This window comes from Kryptolebias marmoratus, linkage group LG16 (genome assembly GCF_001649575.2).
Source record: "Kryptolebias marmoratus isolate JLee-2015 linkage group LG16, ASM164957v2, whole genome shotgun sequence".
NCBI classification, from domain to species: domain Eukaryota; kingdom Metazoa; phylum Chordata; class Actinopteri; order Cyprinodontiformes; family Rivulidae; genus Kryptolebias; species Kryptolebias marmoratus.
The window spans coordinates 7,276,412-7,297,503 of NC_051445.1; the positions used below are offsets into that span (position 1 = coordinate 7,276,412).

The 21,092-nt window shown below is 35.8% G+C and overlaps 1 long non-coding RNA gene across 1 annotated transcript; it reads right to left on the minus strand.

Annotated features, from left to right (window-relative positions):
• Window positions 1-16,577: 16,577 nt before the first annotated feature.
• On the minus strand, window positions 16,578-17,337 carry LOC112450477. Its single transcript, XR_003039121.2, has 3 exons — window positions 17,209-17,337; window positions 17,053-17,127; window positions 16,578-16,689 (listed from the first exon to the last, which is right to left on the minus strand). It is a non-coding gene; the product is annotated as an uncharacterized LOC112450477 (long non-coding RNA).
• Between the last annotated feature and the right edge of the window lie 3,755 nt (window positions 17,338-21,092).

The following is a 21,092-nucleotide window of genomic DNA, read 5'->3' on the forward strand; positions in this document are numbered from 1 at the left end:
CAAGAAAGGTGGAGAGAGGAATGAGTCATGCTAAAATAGGTTAATTCTAAAAAGAAAATACAGAGAATAATACTTGTTAAACAACTATGGTACAGTATTCTTAATGATCGTTACTTAAAAGCTGCTATAAAAGAATTCTATAGTTTATAATCTGTGTTTATACAGCCAGATGTGAGAGTTCTGTCCCAAAATTATAATCAAAGTTTATAAAATTTAGATAAGAATTTGTTTTGATACTCCCACCAGTACTGACACTCTAATCAATGTAATAAAACCCAAATAGAAGTATATTTTTAACTTTTCTAACTGTTCACTATACCTTTTGCTCGTGTTTATGCAAGAAAAAAACCCAACAACTTCTAGTTCTATATTTAAGCAAAGGGCTCAGAGTTAAAGTCAGGCATTTCTCATTGCTTCATTGAGTTCTCCAGTTCAATATCAGTAATCTACAGGTGAGTAAGCATGAGCGAGTAGACTAGAGTTTGGCACAGAGAGATAAGCAGATTCATTGACACGGGACACTTTGGCATCATTTCATTCCCGGGCCTATTAAACCTTATTGATCTCTGCTCCAGTTGCTTTCTAAATCCCACAACACAAATAAAGCAGCTGCTTTGACTCAGAAATTCTCTAAACCCAGGCTCTCCTCACTGCCAGACACTTGCCTCTAGCTACACATCAGCCCAAACATCATTTGAAAGTATTTTAGGATAGTAATTAAACTCCCCCTCGTGCCGTATCCCTATTAACTTGACTTTTGATCATCCAGTGGGTTGATATATGGTGTGGGTGGTTTCAGCAAGCATGCAAATGAGAATTTTGTCTCTCATCCACAATTGAAATACTTCAAAACATCAAGGAGTCCGACTTTCGTTTTTGCTTCATTTAGGGACCTACATACACAAACACACACAACACAAAATTAATGTTTGATTGATTAAAGATATCCAAGATAAATAATACCTTCAGCTCTTTGTCTGAGGAAACTAAAAGGCTTTCACTTTTGAATATACTTCTGATATAACCAAAACACCAAGAGTACATCTTGCATGAAATTAAAACAATGGGGCTTGCACAGTTGAAGAAATGGTAAATGGAGGGAGGAGAAAAAGGTAATAGCTGCCTTAGAGGCCCTTTGTCATCACAAGTAAATGATAGAGGAATGAAGAGAAACTCAGAGCATGATGTGACAGAGTTGTGCAAACCAGTGATATGCAGATAAACAGGGGAAACAAATAAATGCTGATGGGTCACAGTTTTAACCCACAAGAAAATCATGATGAATAAAACAAGTGAGAACAGTCATTTCATGTTTGAAAAAGGAAATCTGTATGCAAAAGACACAGCGAGATGGAGGACAGTCTGTAGAGTGAGCCGTCAACCCATGACTATCTGTCCACATAAATGGTCTTAGAAGACAATTTCAAACAGATCTACATGATGCTGCCTCCCTGTTGTTAGTCAAGGGTGTAATCTTCAGCCAGTTTCATGGAGCTGCTGTTCTAGCATCCAGCACTAGAATAGGCAGTTACTGTGAAATGATTTTGCATTGACATACTTGCAAACACTTGATTTTATATTTCTCACTCACTTTCTGCTGAGTGCATGCCCGTTTCTAATCTGGATTTACACATTTTGTACTCATTATTTTGTGTTCTAATTTTGGTACAATACATACTGCACATTACACAAACCCCTCATTTACTTCTATAGTTTACAAGTTTTAAAGAGTAATGTTATGCTTTAACATTTATTTGAGTGTTGAAGTTTGGTGTAGCAAATGTCCCAACTCAACATTTTTTCTTGATGTAATGGAATGGCCCACCTTCACTTTGCTAATACATACATCTCCATGTTTTTAGCGTAAATTCTTGGCTTTTGATGCCAGCTTTGCATTGCAACAAATTATTGGCACAATGTTAAAACAACTATTCAAATATTGATTGTTATAAGTTACAACTTGAAAAAGATGAAAAGTTCCATCTTGTCTGGGGGAAGATCTCTGTCTCAAGTGGATGATTTAATGCAGCTCAGAGTCTTGTTCATGAGTGATGGTAAGTTGAAACAGGTGATGGCTAGATGGATCAGGGCCTTGTCTGCAGTATTGAGTGTTGCTCGACTCTGTCATGTTGAAGGAGCTGAAAGGCAACTCTCTCAATTTACTGGTCCGTATGCATTCAGCCTCTTATCTATGGCCATGAGGTATGGATCATGACTAAAAGAACGGGATCCTAGAAACAAACAACTGAAATGGGCTTCCTTTGTGGGGGTGGCTGGGCTCAGCCTTAGAGTTATGGTTAGGATCTCTGTCATCCGGGGAGAGCTTAGAGTAGCTGCTGCTCCTTCGCCTTGAAAGGAGTAATCTGAGGTGGTTTGGGCATCTGATAAGAATGTGTTCTGGGCACCTCAATCTAGCTAGAGGGATTATGTATCCTCTCTGGCCTGTAAATGCATTGGAATCCCTCAAGAGGAGCTGAAAAGACTTGCTGGGAAGAAGAATATCAGGATTTCCTACTTTAACCTATTGCCTGCTTTATCTGACCACAGATAAGCGTCAGAAAATGAATTGATGGATTTGTTCCTTTTGAGCAGATTTAGCTGTGGGAATATTGGCTTATTTGTAATCATAATAACTCAAATTTTTGTTAATCTAATTTTTACATATATTACAAAAATAAATATTGTTATAAAATTTGAATGTTGTGAATATTAGGAAATTAATTTGTTTTGTGGCACATATGGTAGTAGGTGTCACTTAGTGAAGTTGTATCTTAACTCATCTACATATAATTTACATTACGTCCTCATTTGGATCACAAATTGCCTTATTACAGGTTCAAATTAGTTGTTTGCAATAATATGCAAATCACAAGACAGATTTTAATATGCTTGTTTCAGCATACTAAAGGGCCTGCTTGTTGCATGTTTTGAACCTAAATATAATAAAATTAAAAACTAAAGTAATTATAAATGTAGCTTTGCTGATTTTTGCTTGTGTTTATATAGTTTTACCCAAATACCTCAACAGTTTAAATTTGATGTCCAAAGCAATCAACTTAAGTGTCATTTTAAAGAAAAGACATTTTCTTTTTTCAGTACCATTAAACTAATGGTTGTTTTCTATCATGGCTGAGAGAGAGAGAGAGGGAGAGAGAGAGAAAGAGAAGATGGCACAAATCAGTGTTCAGAGAAATGCTTCCGAACTGATGATGAGCCATAATCACATTTAGGCCACTGTTATCTGTTTTGACTCATTCCTCTCACTCAAGCTGTTATCAGTCAAAAGCCTGACAGGGGCTCTCTGTTTTCCGGCCTTGTACACGTCTTTGTCAGTCTACTTTTCAACATTCGGACAAGCCACTATCAGAAAAAAAGGGGTCGTCCTGGCCATTACTTCTACCTGTGTGACAACAGCCGGCGTTATCTCCACTTGTGATGTGAGCCTATAGCTTAGCTGCTGATTAATAGACATGGGGTCACGTCACCCCTCTTCTCCTGTCTCTCTGTTTTCTGTCTGTCTCCTACAGTGTTGCTTGCCCTAGTTGTCAGTGGGTGAATGAGGCTGGAATGGACAAGAAAAGAAGAAGATGATCACAAGGTCATTCAGAGGTGATAAACATAAGTGTGAATAAATGTTTTTAAAACTACTCTCCTGGGAACACACACACAGACACACACACACACATAGAGTCTTTTCCTCTATTTTTAATTAAAAGCTTGAGTGACAACGTGGCCTATTTCTCCCATGGCTGTTTCAAATTGAGAGACAGATAAGGCTTATATTTAGGGGGCTTTATCATACTCATCTATTTACTGTCGGTAATTTTTGTGTCTTGTCTTTCATGAAAGTGCAGACAGAAAAATCTTCTTCTATCCTTCAGGTTTCAAACGTCTAAAGCAAAACTATATGTCTTTCTCCCCCAGTAAATCTCCTGTCTGCCCCCTGAACATGATGTATAAGAGTAAAAAATGAAAACAATGGATTTTTCTCATGTCCTAATGTGCTTTCTATCTAAGCTGTTACACCGAGTCAATATCCTACCAGCCTGATGACTGATTAACATGGCTGTTTTTGCAGTGTGTTCTCCAACTCTGGTGTTTACTCAGCAGTTGGACCAGGTGTGATGTCTAAACATTGTCATCTCCGAGACCAGATCCAGGCAGGATGCATGATGACAGACCAACATTAAAGCCTCGATAATGCCAAAGAATTTGTTTTTGCTTGGTCTATTTTTGCATCCCAGTAAGGAGTCACTTGATCCTGCCTCCTCTCTGACAGTTCAGCAACTGGATATCATTTTGCATATAAGATTAGCATAAAAAGAAAAGTGACTACATTTCACTCTGAGAACAAACACGAGCACGAGAGATGGCAAATTCTGAAATATTCACACTCTGCTTTGATTTATTTGGCCTGGTGGGAGTCTGTATGACTGAAAATGAGGCTTAATCAATGGAGAAGCATCCATATTGTTTTGGAATTTGTATTATGTAATGCTATGTAATGCTAAACAGTGTTGAAGCTGGCTGAAGTGAATTTGTTAGCAACAGAGTTTCTTTGGTTATAGTTTTAACCTTAACAAAGGCAATATATGATCATAAAACATTTGTCAAAAGGCCAAACACACTGTGAAAGCATTTTTTCAGTTTGAAAAGGTTGCACAATTTGGTAATAATGTGAACAAGTGGGCGTAACACAGATTTTAGTGCATAAAAGTTAAACTTAATTGTAATAATAGATTTTCTTGATCTTTTCTTGACTTTTTTATATTTGTTTTTAGAGGTTTCAGGGCTATATTTCTGTATTTTTGCTTACAGACCTCCTATATGCCAATGATAGATTACTTCACACTTATTTCAATATTTCAAGACTTATTTTACCATATGATATTGCCAAAAACATCTCTGATAATCTCAGTTTTTTACATAAAATCTTTTTTTTTTTTATCAATTAGCAAATCTATCTTTAGAATCTTTTTACTGGTAGAGAGAAAATGGATTTAGTTTCAGTTTTTAAAACAACAACAACAACAACAAAAACATATGGGCATAATTTTTAGTAGACAAAAGGGGCAAAAAATTCCCTTAACTTGAATGCAAAAGTTTTGTTTTTTTTGCTACACTAATTATTGTCAATAGTGCTCATGTAAAATTGTAAATTAAAATCTATACAAAAAACTAAATCAAAAAGACATCTTGTTCAGATTTGTAGGATTTGTAGAAGCAGGATTTTGTAAGACTGTTCTAAATTCAATAATTATTTGACTTTTATAATTTAAGAACATCAAATGATTTCTTTTTGTAATATGTGTTACTGACTCTCACTGATGTTTGAGTTGAAGAACTTGTCTAAGTTTAGAGCTTCTACACTGTAGTGTTGTGTCCTTGATGTTGTGTCCATTTCTCCTCCCTCGCTGTTTTTCTCTCTGCTCTTTCACCTGCTCCTCACAGTGGGAAGATTTTCTAATATCCATTACTTCCACCAGGGTCAGTGCAATCCCACTGGGTCCGCCAAAGACTTGGCAGGTGCCGATAAGGGCCTTGCTCCAGACACTGTAATAGCTTAACAAATCCCTCCATGACCCAGAATCCCCTTCACCAGCGTGGCATTGCACTATTTTCCATAAAACCATTAAAATCTACCTGGTGTCATTGGGAGAAGGGACTATGGGGTTATGATGCACTCTATGCCTTGCACATCTCAGTTTCTTAAAAGAAAAAAAAGCAGCAATGACGTATGAACCAAAGAAAGGCTAAATCACAAATCAGCACTGGTTCATGGACTTTGGATCTGTTATTAGTGTATCTCTAATTCAACCGGCCATAGTGGGCATGCAGCTGAAACTATGCTCCATTTTTCATGCTTTAAATTTTCTTTCATCCATTCCTTCACCCTGTTCTGCCTTCCACTCATATGCAGAGGGTCATTTTGATTCAACCTCCTGGAGCTCTTATCCGATAATGATACCCGCTTCAGTGGGTATCAAACCACAGCTCCACCCATTTCTTTCCCCCCTTGTAACACCCAGCTTTCATCCTGCCAATCATGCTTTAGCCGCATTCAAGTGGCAATAGTGTTAATGATTCATTTCCCTTGTAATCCCCGCTCAGGCTGATAAGCTTGTAATGGCTGCCGTTATTTGCGGCTGTTTTCCATTGTTTGTAGTGTTAAATTAAGCCTCAGCGATCCATTTGTTGAGCCCCTGTGAGCAGAAGAAATACTCGTAGGCATGAGCCATTCTAATACATTAACTAGAGCCATACCTCACAAAGACGATGAAAACATCTGTATCTGATATCAGTGCCGTCTGCCAATGAATCTTTTGCTAAGATGATGACAGAGGACTTTAGATAGTTATCATTTTATAATTATGTGCATGTCAAAACGTCTCCGAACTGACAAATAAAAGTGTTAAAATGTAGCGTACTGTCCTTATTGTAAAAAGTCTTCCTGAGAAAATGTGCTTTCAAGTTGGATTTTACTTCAAGGAAATGTGGTTTAAATGCCAAGAGAGGCGTTTGGTCGTCTGACCCAAGAAATGAGTTAAATGAAGTCTCTAATATTCTAATCACCCTGCAGTGTCTGTCAGGGCAAGGTGAACAATGACCTGCTCATAAAGACATCACGCTAAACATCAGTGGAGCACACCATGGGTGATAACAAGTTTCATGAAGCCATAAATCTGCCTAATCTAATGATTTGGCTCACCTGCTGCACCACTTGATGTGTCATGGTGCCCACTTGTCATTTCAAGGGGATGTGTCGGCTAGATGTCAATGGTTTTCCTCAACTGGGCAGATTTATTTTGTGTCTACTGGGTGTCTGGCTGATTTTAATGCACCACGCAGTAAAATAGAACATAATAATTCTCACAATTAGATTCACCTCTTTTGTGAACTGGTGGTGAATTGCATGCACACCAGTTTAAAAGGCATGTAAGCATTAGTGCACATCATTGTTAAACTCATTCATCTGTAAAGTTACAGAAATACCTTGTACTTCATTGTGGGGATTTTATTTTTGCAACAAACAGCTGAATCCAAACAGAATTGCTATTTTTATTGCCTTTGACATGACTAGAATATCACCCTTTTTAAAGGAATGCCTTCAGCAGCAACTTAGACAATTGTCACCTTACAAAATGATACTCTGAAAAATAGAAAGAATAACCTGATTCTAGATCATGGTGTGCCAGTTTGCTCCGGTTCCTTCAACAAAACATCAGGCATTTCCCCTAATTGAATGGATGCTGCCACAGGTTTCACATTAATGACCAAAATATGTCCTCAACGAGAAGCATAACAGCAGTTTGAGCAAACAGTTCCCACACAGTGTTGAGGACACAACCCCCATCGGGTCTCTCCTGCCTTAAGAGGCTCTTTAAAAGGCAGCTTTGCACCATCATAAAAGCTTCCAATTATGGGAGGTTGCCAAGTGTTCCCAAAGTCACCTTAGTTTCTTGCTGTTTGTGAGATATGAGAATGTTAGGAGAAAAAAAAAGTTTATACCTTTAATAGACAAAATAAACAATCACTCAAGTCTATGCTCTCAGGTCTGCAATAACAATCACCACTGCAGTCTTCCATTAGCAGGTTCATAGCACAATACTGGTGTGTGGATAATTGGTGCATCCCATTTCATAAAGCTTTGGGTTAATAAAAAAGCTTTTAAACTTACATCAACACATTTGAAAATTATCTCAAATCAGTATCATTTTGGCCACTTTCTTCATGATTACCCTCACATTTGGTGTCTTTATAAGTGATTTTAATCTAATCTTGGAAAAATAAGGAAATTATAGTGTTCTTTATACTTCACAGTCCGCACAATATTGCCTTTAAACAGTTTTGATATTTATAAGAGAAATAGCTGTTAATTTTTTTTATAGGAACAGAAATTAACAATCTGACATATTAGATTATTGATAGTTTTTGGTTGGTCTAGTCTGTGTTTTTTTAAAGCCCTGACCAACTCTCTATAAGGAGCCAGAGCACTTGAATGGTGCAAAATTTGAGGCAATATGGATGCGGAGAATTTATCAAAAGCTGTTGAAGCATTTAACAAACAAGGACTAAATTATCATTCATTATTTTCCGTACAAAATTGTTTCTGCTTGTGTTGAGCTGGTGCCTATCTCTAGTGGTTATTGAGCCAGAGGCAGGGTATACCCTGGACAGGTCACAAGTTCATCACAGAGCCACATAGAAAAGAAACACTCAGGCAACCACTCACACCTAGATTGACAGTGGCCAGTTAATCTACATGGGTTTTGGATTGAAACCGAAACATCCAGAAAACCCCATGTATGCACAAGGAGAACATGCAAACTCCATGGGCTGCATGTTGGCAGTTGGTGACGGTTGGTTGGCACTGTTGCCTTGAAGCTAGAGGTTTGCAGATTTGACTTTATTACACATACATATATATATATATATATATATATATATATATATATATATATATATATATATATATATGTAATGTGCATAAAAAAACTTCAATCTTGCCCTATTTGTTCCACATGGGCAGTTCCACTTTCACTACACAGTATCTTAGCTGTTTCTAGGCTAGGACCGCGCTCTTCTGGACAGAGATCTCTTAAGTAGTTCCTGGGATCCGTTGGAGCTAATAACTGCAAATTGTCACAGCTCTGAAGGGTGCTATTTTAAAAAAGGCAACTGCTGCACATTCAAATATGTTGAGACTACATCACATTTCACTCATATGCAGATATATTTTCACATATACTAGCTGTTTTTATGAAATGTTTTGCCTAAAATACAAGTATACTTGATTGACCAAGTGTATCATTTAAAGGACAGATTGGAAATAAACACTTTACCTAAATCTGACATCATATCCAAGTAAACTGAAGTCTCACTTTGCTCAGTGAAACTTGCAGTTTGGTCATTTGTGAGTTTCACTACAACATTTAAACAAACTCTTTTTCTTTTTTGTCCATTTTTTTTTTTTACCGTTTGCTTCTTTCCTAAACAGGCTGGTGATTACTGTCCAAGTTTGTGTCCGTACAAGAACATGAGTCAGTTGGTATTCTTACTTGATTTGTTGGAAAGTTTACTCTCAGACCTCTTGGGCAGAGACAGGCTCTGAATCACTCCCCTGCCTCCTTCACTCTGTGGTCAAAAAATAATTAGTGTGGCAGTGGAGGCACTTAAGCAAATTAAATAATTAAGCTCAATGCAGTCACAGGTATGATAAACAGAGTGCATTTAAAATGCATTTTTCAAGTCATGCTTAACATTCAGTCAAAAATCACTTCACCTCAACATGTAGACAGAAGAAGATCACCTTCTTCCTGATTAGTGGATTACAATCTACACCAACACATTGATGGATGATTTTTCCAGCCCCTGAGTACCAGAGAGTCTATGATTTCTTATATGACTCTGATAAAGTTCTGTTACACCTGGAATTTTTACCTAAATATTTAATTTAGGTTCTGATATTGCTCACTTAAGTTAAATTATAAGTATTTGGGACTCATTTAGTCTTTTTTTTCATAGTCATCACACTTCTCTCTTTACTGTGTTTTTTTCATCTCATATGTCCAACTCACAGGGTGTGTTACTAATTAACAGGGTAAACATTATGAACAATAAAAGTTTTAAAAAGTATTTAAACCATTTAAATTATAAGAAATTGTATATAAAGGGAATGTGAATATGTCATGGTGCATATTTTACAACTTGTCCCATCAGTGTTACAACATTCAAAATGGCTCCCATCACTTCTTGTGAGGTAAATATCAACCTACATCACAGGCTACTGATGCTAACAGGGATTCATAAAATCTGCTAAAGAATTCCTGGATCACAGACAAAAAAACTAATAATAATAAAAATGCCAATAGTTTGAGCTATATTATAATTTATGCCCTTTGTTTATATGCTGAAAAATTTATGAAGCAAAGCCTGATGCATTTAAAAGCCCAGTGATGCCCAATTCTATACATGAGAGGTATATTTGCTGGAAACATTAAAATAAAAAAAGAAACAAGAAAATTCATGTTGGAAATAAACAGAATTGTACAAACACAGTTTTCCTTTTTGGTGCAAAGAGAAAAAATCTATCCTAGCCATTATGCATCCCATATTGGACTATGTTAAAACAATTGTGAGAAAATTAAAAATAGCTCACGGTTGCCACACTTTTCTCTTTGAAAACAAACCTTAAGGCACTTTTTATTCTAAGGCTGACATAACTAATCTCTTACTCTCATCCACAGTGCAGAACAACATGTGTGTGCATTTTTTGTCAGTTGTAGTCTTTTTAATAGTAATTTTCATTCAATCCAACCAGGTGACCACCCATTTTTTTTCTTTTTTGCTTCCAGACTTCTCATGACTTAACCTCCTCCAGATGTTCCAACCCTCCTGTATTTTTAGGCCTAACTTGAAGAAATGTATCTTGCCATAGCGGGGGTGTTTTTTCCTGAATAATCTGCCCCTGGAGATATGTCTAAATTAGAATACACCAACAGTAACCCACATCTTTATAGTCTAAAGACTGGAGGTCCTTCTACTCTCCCAGTCTTTCCATATTATTAGTCACATTGCAGTATTTGGGATGTAACTCTCATCTATTTCCTGCATGTTTTTGTTTTTACTTTTTGGCAAAGACTTAAATTAGTAGAATTGGACTGTACAAGTCTGCAGGATTATGGCTGCAACAAACAATTTATTTTATTATCTGTTGAGCTTCAAATAGTTTTTTTTTCTGAACATTGTATGAAGAGTAAAACAACAAACTTTTTTATTTGCCTAGATTAGAGACATGGAAAAATACAAAGCAAAAATATTCTAAGCATAGCTTATGAGTACTCTAAAACAATCAAAGCTCATTTTCTATTTGTCATCATGTCCTCTCAAGAATTAACCTTTTTAGACACTTAAGCAAAGTTTAATGATGACGATCAAGGAAAATCTTACCATATGTAGATTAAATGGTAAAAACAGTGCCACTGTTGTTGCATTTTTAAGACGTGCTCAATACACAAAGCAATATGACAAAAATAGGCTGGGATGCCACTGTATTTCACTAAATTTCTGTGTATAAAATAAAGCAATAAATAGAAAACACATGAACATGTGTCAGTAGAAGACCAGAATTTCATATGTTTCTTTCCAAAGCAGGTAAATTTTTTTGGAATATCACTCGATCTGTTGTTAATTTAATTCTAACAATATTTTGTATGTGTTTCTGTCTATTTAATGTGGTGCACCATTCAGTTATTGAGATTCAATAACCTTTTGGGCTTTGACAATAATAATCTCACAGCTACAATATTTTGCTCCATTTTGGTTATAAACAATCAATATTTTTGAATTATGTTTTTGACATAAAAAAGCTCAGTAGTCCCATCAGACAACATGCTTACTTAATGTGTATCACTTGATCTGAAAATACAAGAGGGAATTTATATTGACTTTAGCTACTTTATAGGTTATTTCTAGGCTTGAAAAGTACTACTCTGAGTATGCCACTCTTCACTTGGCACCAACTACTTGTTTTGTGTCCTTTGCAAAATACAGTCGATGCTCCTCTGTCAGATAGCGTTGGCTATGATTAGTCTCCTAATCCTCTGTCACTAAAGTATATGGTGGTAATAGCTTTGCTATTCAAGTAAGAAGTCACCAAAGCAAAGATAATCTACTCTCCACCATCAATCAACAATATTCTACTTTGTCTGTTTCTATTTTAACCTATACTTTTCCTCTCTCATCACATTTTTTTGTTCATTTTTCCTTCTTAACTGCTCTGTTTGCAGTTATTTTTCTTCTTCCAACCTTTTCCACCAGTCTTCACTTTTCCTTCTACCCCAACTCCTGAAGATAGTCACTCCAGTAGAGGTTTCAGACCTGGAAGACTCTGATAAGGCCTTTCCTTTAAACCTCATCTCCACACGCTGAGTATGCAAACAGGAGAAATAAGCACAGTGCAGTGCACCACCAAAACCACACTCTACATACAGTATCACTGCTTAGTAAACTTTGGCCTTTTGTCTTTGTGTTTTTAAAAGCACTGCCTTACACACTGAATAGATCATATAAATAAATGCATGTTTATACAAAATTAAATTGAAACATGGAACACGGTTTTACAGAGATATCCTTCTGTACTGGATAAGGTATTCAACAAAATCCAGACTTGTGTGCAGTCCACTAAAAAGCTAATAATGCAGACACATGTTCATGTTCTTTAAATTAGGATTATGCCCAGTGGGTAAACAGGAGGATTGACCTAAAAGATGAACAATATTTGGAGCTGTGGTACATAATCTCTTCTTTGGTTTAAACTGAGACATGCTTGTTTTAAAAAAAAGAAACAAAAAAACTCATTTCTGGTAATTTAGCCCAAACAAAATCAGATTACAGTCTTGTTATTGACAAAAAGTATAAAATAAAATGAAATGGTGTTACCTAAGCTGTCAGGCGTCACACAGGTAATTTATTTTATCATGTCCATCTCTGAAACTTCTATACGCTGTAAGCTGTTTGCTACAACAGCTGTCATTGCTGTAATCTCCATGGTTGGAGATGGACAGATATCATCTCTAAACTAGCTTTTCTTTGGACTCTGGAGCTTTTAGGCTGAAATAAATCTACTATTTTCAGAATAAATGTATCTAATTGCTTATGTAAAATGCTGTTTCTCAAAAGTAACAAAAAAAAATCTTGTAAGTAATTGATACAAGTTTAGCATTACAGCAAAATCATTTTAAACTTTGATGTTAACGTTTACACAGTCTTACACTGAATATTGTTAATTTCTCACATCAGAAACTCTCATCATTACTCTCACAGCCAATTTCATGTAAATCGTACATTACGACTGCCGCACATTACAATACCAACACTGTGAAATTTCTGCTTGGCTTTTACCTCCCAGTGGTATAATTATTATTATTACCAAACTTGTGCAGCAGATTATTATATGAATGTCTTACTTTGTTTGCAATCTTTACTTTATAGCTGAGCTTAATGGCGTTCTGTCAGATGGAGTGAAAAATTAACAGTTTATTACACCACAAAAGCTTCGGTGCAGAGTGCAAACACTCAACTAATGCCTGCAGTAATGGATATAAAAAACATAAGATCCAGCAGGGAGAGAAAACACGCTTTCATAGCTTGCTGAGAGGCATCTCACTTCAGAAAATGGGAAAATAATATAAATCTTTAATGCTGTGGAGAGAGGAATGACCTTTCTTCCAACTGGAATGAGGGTGTGAATGCCCTGTCATATGGAGGCAATCGCAAATGTTACAACTGTCAACATAAACAGTCTTATAAATATATTTTTTACAATGTTAGAATTAACACATAATAATCTTTCAATTTTATAAGCACACTGTCCTTATTTTGGCAAACAATATTTTTTGTGATAAAGCTGACAATCTTAAAGGAATTAACTTTAAAATACCATCTTTAAACATCTTTACCTTAATTCAAACTTAAAAATCCTGGTTTTTCTATTAATATAGACTTACAAACTTAAATAGAGAGCTTTCATTAAGCTACTTAAACAAGTTTTAGATTTTCATCCTGACTCTGGAATTATTTCACAATTTTAATTAATATAGTTTAACATGGTTATGTTTATAAAGCTGTTTAGGCATTTCAAGGACTCAACTTTTTTGTGTCTTTTAGAATTATTGTCCAACTTGTTTTCATTTCCAGAATGTCAAATTTGGCTGTAATGTTAAAACTACTACCTATTTCCACTAGGTCTCTTTAGAAATCAGTGCCATGATGTTCCACCAGCATCTATATCTGATTACACAAGCTCTTATTAGTACAGCATTGACATGTTATTTGAACAGAAAGAAATACCAACTTGAAAGAGGATTTATGGTCATGTAACATCACCCTGGTTTGCCAGTCATGAAGCATTTCCATGAAGTGTCAACCAGACTAGTCCAGCATTTATATTTTTAGCTGGCATTTAAGCATTTCTCAGAAACTTCATTTCTAATGATGAGCCATTATTACAAGAAATTTCAGGTCTTTTTTTCTTTGGCATTGAGAAGACTTTTAAAACTATTCTCTCTACATGCCTGTATGGCCCCATCTGAGATTATTGATCCTGCATGTCTCTGTTTAGGTTTGATAAGACAGTCGATGGCATCTTTTCTGACAAGTCACATACAGTACTGTTTTGATCATTAACAAAATGCATAAAAAATAAACATAATAACTAAAGTACAGGAATTTATAAGTGGTTACCTTTTTAGATGTCAGTTATTACAAATCTGTTACAACCTTGCTCAGTGGCACAAAGGCGTATCAGCAGTGGGTTGCCTTCAACTTCCCTTCAACAAGCTCCTTCACTTCATTCAGAACGTATGAGAGTCGTGAAAGATGCCCCCGATAAGAAGGTGTCTACGTCCCAGCTTGAAGTGTTTTGTGAAAGTGCCTATTGACATTACATATAGCTGATGTTAGCACATTAGTTTGTTTTATTGCTATTTGGAGCCACAACACTGTGACAATTCTCAGCACTATGTTTGGAAAGATTGATACAATGTGCCATATTGAAATTATTCTGACAACATTACTGCAAAATGCTTTAAAATTATTACTCAATTTTTCCCAAGATCAGTATAAAGAATCTAGTCTGCAACTGCAGAAAATTTTGCAATTTTTTTTTATAATAGATGTATTGATTTTCTATGCTTGTGGTACAGGAGAAAAATACTTGCAGCACTGACATAAAAGAGAGACCATCAGCTACTGTGGAAGTACATGTACTTTTTATGACAATGTAGGTCGTTGTGATTACAATTCCAACTAACAACTGTCAAAAGGGTAAATCAATAGGTAATTTTTGGGTCAGACAAGAGTGGTTGGAGTCAATATCTTGAATCAAGAAACCTACTGGAAAGCTCTTGGGGAGGTTGGTAAAAGGATTGCCCTCTGCTACTCTTAAGTTCTCACTCTATAATTGTCTTTGAGCAGTGATGAACATCACAGACTTGACCAAGTCCTCAGCCTACACTCCTGACAGATAGGAAAATCAATAAATATGTCCGAGCTACCCCTTATCATGTAGACACATAACATTTTCATTGTTACATAAGGACAAAGAGACATTCAAAATGCTTAACTTTCCAGAATTTATTCACAAATGTACCAAGGCTAATAGTACCATTTACTTTAAATGAGTATATTTGTATTTTTTTAATTGAATTGACAATAATCACAAGGCCAATCTAAACCTTTCCCACAAGCTTTTGTTTGGAGATCGATGGGCATTTGCTCCTTGTAGAAAGGAGTCCAGTGGAGCAGGATGTAATGCACTCACAGTAATATTCACTTTACTGATTCACAGGAAGCTTTGAATGGTGACAATGAATAATTCAAACTCTAATGTGAGCATTATCCTTCAGACGTTTGTGCCTATTGGTCTAATGCTTGTCTGTAGAGGTTGAGTGGAGTATGACATTCTTAATGCCAATTTTAAATCAGTCTGTTCTCACTAATGTTCATAGTTTTAAGTTGTGATCTAGAAAAGGAGGGTAGTTCTTACATGGTTTATGCTGCAGTTAACAAAGTATTGCACTTGTACGCTCAATGAATCAAGTGAGCAATGTTCAGGACTGCTTGCAGCACCTGCAGAGTTGATTCATCGTGCTCACTGACACAGAATAATATCTTGAAACAATCTAGACCAAACAAAGCTGTGGCATTATTGCAAATAATCCTCTTTGCAACACCAAACTTTGTTATTGTTGTCGAGGATTTATTTTCTTTTGTGTTTTTTGCACAACCCTAATGCCCAAGTTGTGGAACTTTTTGAAAAGAGAAGCCACAGAGGAAATCCGCAGTATAGATTGAAGGAGAGCCACTTGAAATGAGGTTCAGTGACCCAGGATGGCAGTACACAACCAGGCTCAAATGAAAGAAATGAAAAGAAAGAGAAAAGCTTATTGGATGTATTGAATCATTTTACTTTGCAGCCAGCCAAGGGATTGAATGGGATGCGTGATCGGATTCAGTGCCAGGTCGAAGTGTGTTATCAGAAACACACTTGACCACAGACATCTTAAACATACACATGGACTGAGCCAAAACTGTTCAAAAACAGTTCTATGAACATCAGACAAAAAGAGCTGCAGGAAAAGCTGTTCTTAAAAAAAACCTTTATCTTGTGTTATTTTTGTCCCGTAACTTGGAAAACACAATGATGAAATACACCCTCAGCTGACTGAGAACTGACATGATCACATTTTATTCCGTAATATTAAGTGATGAGAAAGAAAATACTTTGCTAAAAATTGTATTTACTGCAAGATGTAAAGTTTTTAGCAAATATTTTAGGCAAGAGTAAATTTAAACTAAGAATCCACCACAAAGGAAATAAACAGAAAAAACTAAATGTAACAATTATGGGCTAGGCAGCTAACTGTGGCTACAAAAGCAGCATCAGAAGAGGGTTCTTTAAGGAGCCTGAGGTGTGAATGAAAACACGAAGCAATGGTTTTAGTTTGTGTGTATATATTGTGAATTTAAAGGGAATAACCAAACAACAACAACAAACAGTTACAAACACACAGTGAGAGACAAGTTATTTCAAAAATAAATTCAAAGATCATAGGTCTCTTCTTTCTTCTAGCTCGCCATCCTTGGACTCAGAGGAGGATCTGATCCATCATATAAAAAAAACCCGACCTAGAAAGGCCAGAAACCCTATTAAGTGGTTTATCAGTGTGATACACAACTGCAATAAATATCAAATTCAAAATGCAATAATCAAACTAAACATTTCAGTCAGGTTAAATTAACCATAATTTAAATAGACAAAAAGAATATCAATCATATTTCAACTAATCAATTTAAGGTTAAAGTTGAAATCAAAATTCACTTTCAAAATATCAATCAATAAAAAGTAAAATAAATTAACTCAAATACTCAAGCAGGGTGAGGAAAATAAATTAAATAAATAAATATACTGCGCAATATCAAATTAAGTGTAGCTACATCCTATTTAATACAACAGTGCCAGAACCGGCGCAATAGCAGTGATTAGATTACCTTCATGAAGTGGGGCACCAAACTGCAATCAGCTGGGACAGTCTTGGTGACGCCCAGGTAACAACACCAACGGTTCTATTAAAACAATGCTCCAATGAGCAATCAAGCAGAAATTGCATGACAAACTAATGCTGCTTTGCTTCAACAAAAACTCACCAAACGAAAGATCAAATCAGTGGAGTCAGAGATTTTGGGTGAATTGTTCTCAGCAAGATGCCACACAGCCAGCCACAATCACAGTGGAACACGTTCCAACTGCGCTGGAGGTGGAGCTTTAATTAAGGTGGAAAGGTTGGGGGGATAACAGGAAGTAGGTCCCCCAAAATAAAAGTCTAACTAATTATCTAATTAAGGGTTACATAAACTTTGCCTTTAAAATCCGCATAAATTCTTCTAAGTACATTTGCTGATGCTTTTTAAAGAAACTCTATAGACAGGTTGTCACCAAACATCTTGGGAAATTATTATTTCTGTTTTTGGCTCTAGTTTTTTTGTCTCTTTAATCAGTCCCAGACTCTCCGATGCTCACTTCATGTTTTTGAGATGAGGACTGTGCTGATCATATTATCACTTCCCAGACACCGTGTTTTTATACTGAAGATAGTTCTTAATAACATTGGCTGTTTGTTTGGGATTGTTGTTCCACTGTTGAACAATTTTAGAGATGGTCAAACGTCTCCATATTGGTATTTCATAATGAATGACTATCTGCTGATCCCGTATTTCTCATTCTTGAGAACACTATTAATCCTGATTGAATCACTGACTTCATTTGCAGAACTGTAGTCACAAACTTTCAGGGAACCTCAGCCATGCTTCACTGTTGCCTGAAGACACTTATTGTGCCACTCAAGTCTTTCTTTGAGCAAACCGCCTTCTGCTACAGCATGTGCAGCTACTTTCTGAACACAATTTTCATGCACATACTTAGGCCATTTGCTTTTGTTTCAAGTTTGGAAAACAGACTCTATTTGGCTTTCCTTAAAAAACACCTGTGGTCTGACTTGTCTTGTCAGTTGGTGAGTCTACCAGGTTTTCAACAATTCTGAGCTGCTGGCATTGACACTGATGCACATCTTTTGGTTTTTTTGTATTACATGTTTCTTTGTGCTTCCTCAAAATCATTTGAACAGCTCATCTTGAAACTCCAGTCTGCTTTGAAATCTTTGCCCAGAAGAGATCTTTTCAAATGTGGCATAACTACCTTGTACCTTGTAACTGTGCTCAGCCTTGCCATGGTGTTTGACCTGTGACTCAAAGCTGTTTTCCACATCCCCACCTTGGTGGCAGAGTTTGTTGGTTTCTCGTCCAGTTTTAAGCTTCCTTCCTAGCTCTTTTTGTTTCTGTTAATGTCTTTGTTTCAACTTACATGTGACCTAATTGCTTTGTGTAATTTGGTAATAATCCTACAAAAATGCTAAGATACATTTAAATTAAAGGCAAAAGAATCACATAAAATGTTAATTTAATTTAAATTTCACTTATAAAATTTTATTTATGAAATCATTATTTTACTTCAATTTTTAATATTCTGCTATAACAAAGGAATGCATGTCAACAATATTGCTTTAGTTTGACAAACTGTGAAAACAACACAATACTAAAAAAACACTAAATTCATAGTGTTTTTTTAAAAACTAACAAATATTTAGGACTTTTTCGACAGAGCAGGAGCCATTCACATCAACATTACAGTGAAAGCTTCCACATTGACAGCAAGGCAAAATGGCTGCAGATAAACCTGCAGGGTCTCTTTCAATGCCACCCACCATCCATGTAAACCTTGAAAACACTTGAACACCACTTTAAGGTCTCTGCTAAACTTGAGGGTAAACAGCTACAAAGTCTTCCAGTTCACCTATTGTGTTTGTAGCGAACCACAGTAGCTGTTACACTGCAGCCTAATGGCACAATTTGAAGCCAAAATATTCTGAATGTGTCTTGGTTGTGAATCATAATTTCATCTGAACTAACTGTAGTTTTTGAAACATTAAATAATTATTAGTTTAATTAAATATCAATAGGAAAAAAAACATAACGCATTTTTAAACCTCAACCAAATCATTTTTTTCCTGATTTTCTTATTTATTTTTTAGTGAATCTACTTTTATCTATTTTTGCCTCAGATGTTGATTACCATACTGCTCCTTTGCAACAATCCTCAGGAAATGAAAGTGAACTTGTGTTTTATTGCTTTATGTTCTGCTCTGTTAAGGTTATAGATGGTAGAAAAATTGACCTTTTTCTGCACTGCAGGTTTTACAGTAAGATTCTTGATCAGGCAGCTAAAGAAAGGCTCATTCTTTTACGCTGCAAAGCTGACATACCTTTTATATTTTATGCTAAAAGAATGGTTTTGTTCTACAAACTTAAGTGAACTAAATGTCACATATTTCACTTTTAATGGGTAATTAGTGAAAAATAAATAACATCAGACAATCAAAACAGCAAGTAAAGGTATTTTTCTGCTACATGCAGGCTCTTTAATCTTTAATCTTTAAAGACAGGTCTATGAATGATGTGTTGTAAATTTTGGCAACAGCTTTAACCTTCCTAATTTATTCAGTGCAAATATGTACATCTGCAAGTACAGCCACTCTACCATCCCTAAAAATAACAACCTTCTCAAGAGTTAGAGGACTGCACAGATGGTGGTGTACCATGCAAGCCACACAAGACAATTAGTTTGTGAATTGATGATGATGTGGGCTCAGCACTAATTGGAGGCCGGGAAACGAATGTGATTTCTCCCTCTGTCTCAGTGGGCAGCAACATCAGGTAGCGGTGTTATAAGTCTATTTCCATAACTAGCCTTGGCAGCATGTAATGGGCTGATCATATGCAATGTGCAGCCAGTCCACACCTCGGCCACCAGCACTAATCATGCAACCAGATTGCATTAATGTTGCCTTATGATCTTGTTTTGAAATAATTGAAGTGCATCACTATCTCAATTTGCCGGTTAGGAAGCAAAGAATTCAAAACTGAATTTGAAACAAATATCTTTTTAGGGGAGCCTGATGTTTCAAGATGATACTGAATTTGGGCTCCAGGTTTAATCAGATCCTCTACACCTAGTCCAGGCCTCTAACTTCTATATGAATTAAGACTTGTCCACAAGGAAGATGAAACAAGTCATCAGAATATGTAGCACCACTTTGAAATATTGCATGATACGTTGTTTATCTTTATCCCCAGATTTCATAAGTGTACTCATCACTAAATAAATGGTGCCTTGTAAAAATCCACAAATTAAAACCAAATAGACAGAACATTTAAGGACAATGAATAAGGCACCATCAAAAAGCAGAACAGTCTTGCTGCAAATTAATATTAAAGTTGTTATTTTTTCTTTTTTTGGATGAACTTACTTTATTGATGATCCAATTTGATCTTTTTTTTTTTGGTACAACACATTACAGAAAAAAAAAAAACATGAAGAGTGCAGCAGCATACAAGACAAAATGAAGCAAGAAACAAAATAAAATAAAAAAAAACATAAAAAACACACACAACATTTTAAGATTTCCCTTTTTTGTTATGTTTTCCTATCAAAATACAAAAAAATATATAATAGGCATATGAATATAAAATAATAAAAGGAAAATGAAAAAGAAAGCACAGAAATGGTTTCCAAAGTATAACTAAATTTTGATAAAGTGCAACAAAATAATAAAAAAAAAAAACCTTTTGGAAGACACTTAGTGTACATGTTGAGAACTTTTATTCTGAAGGATGAAGGAAGTCCTGTTGTTGTATTCACTCTGCTGCCAGACTAATGTTTTGTGTAGTAATGCTAGTATAAATGCACCCATAGGCCTTGGCTTATGTGAGTCCCGTTTCCCACTGCTGCCAGAATTCATTGCTTAAAATGCATTGTTAATAGTTTACACATAATAAGCTTTGGCTGCAGCTGTTATTTATTCCATACAGAACATTACAGCAAACAATACCTATGTGCATTGCACCAACAATATACCTACATAAAGAAAAGCATCAAACAAGGGAGTGGTAAGTCTGTAATCACACCAGCAGCAGAG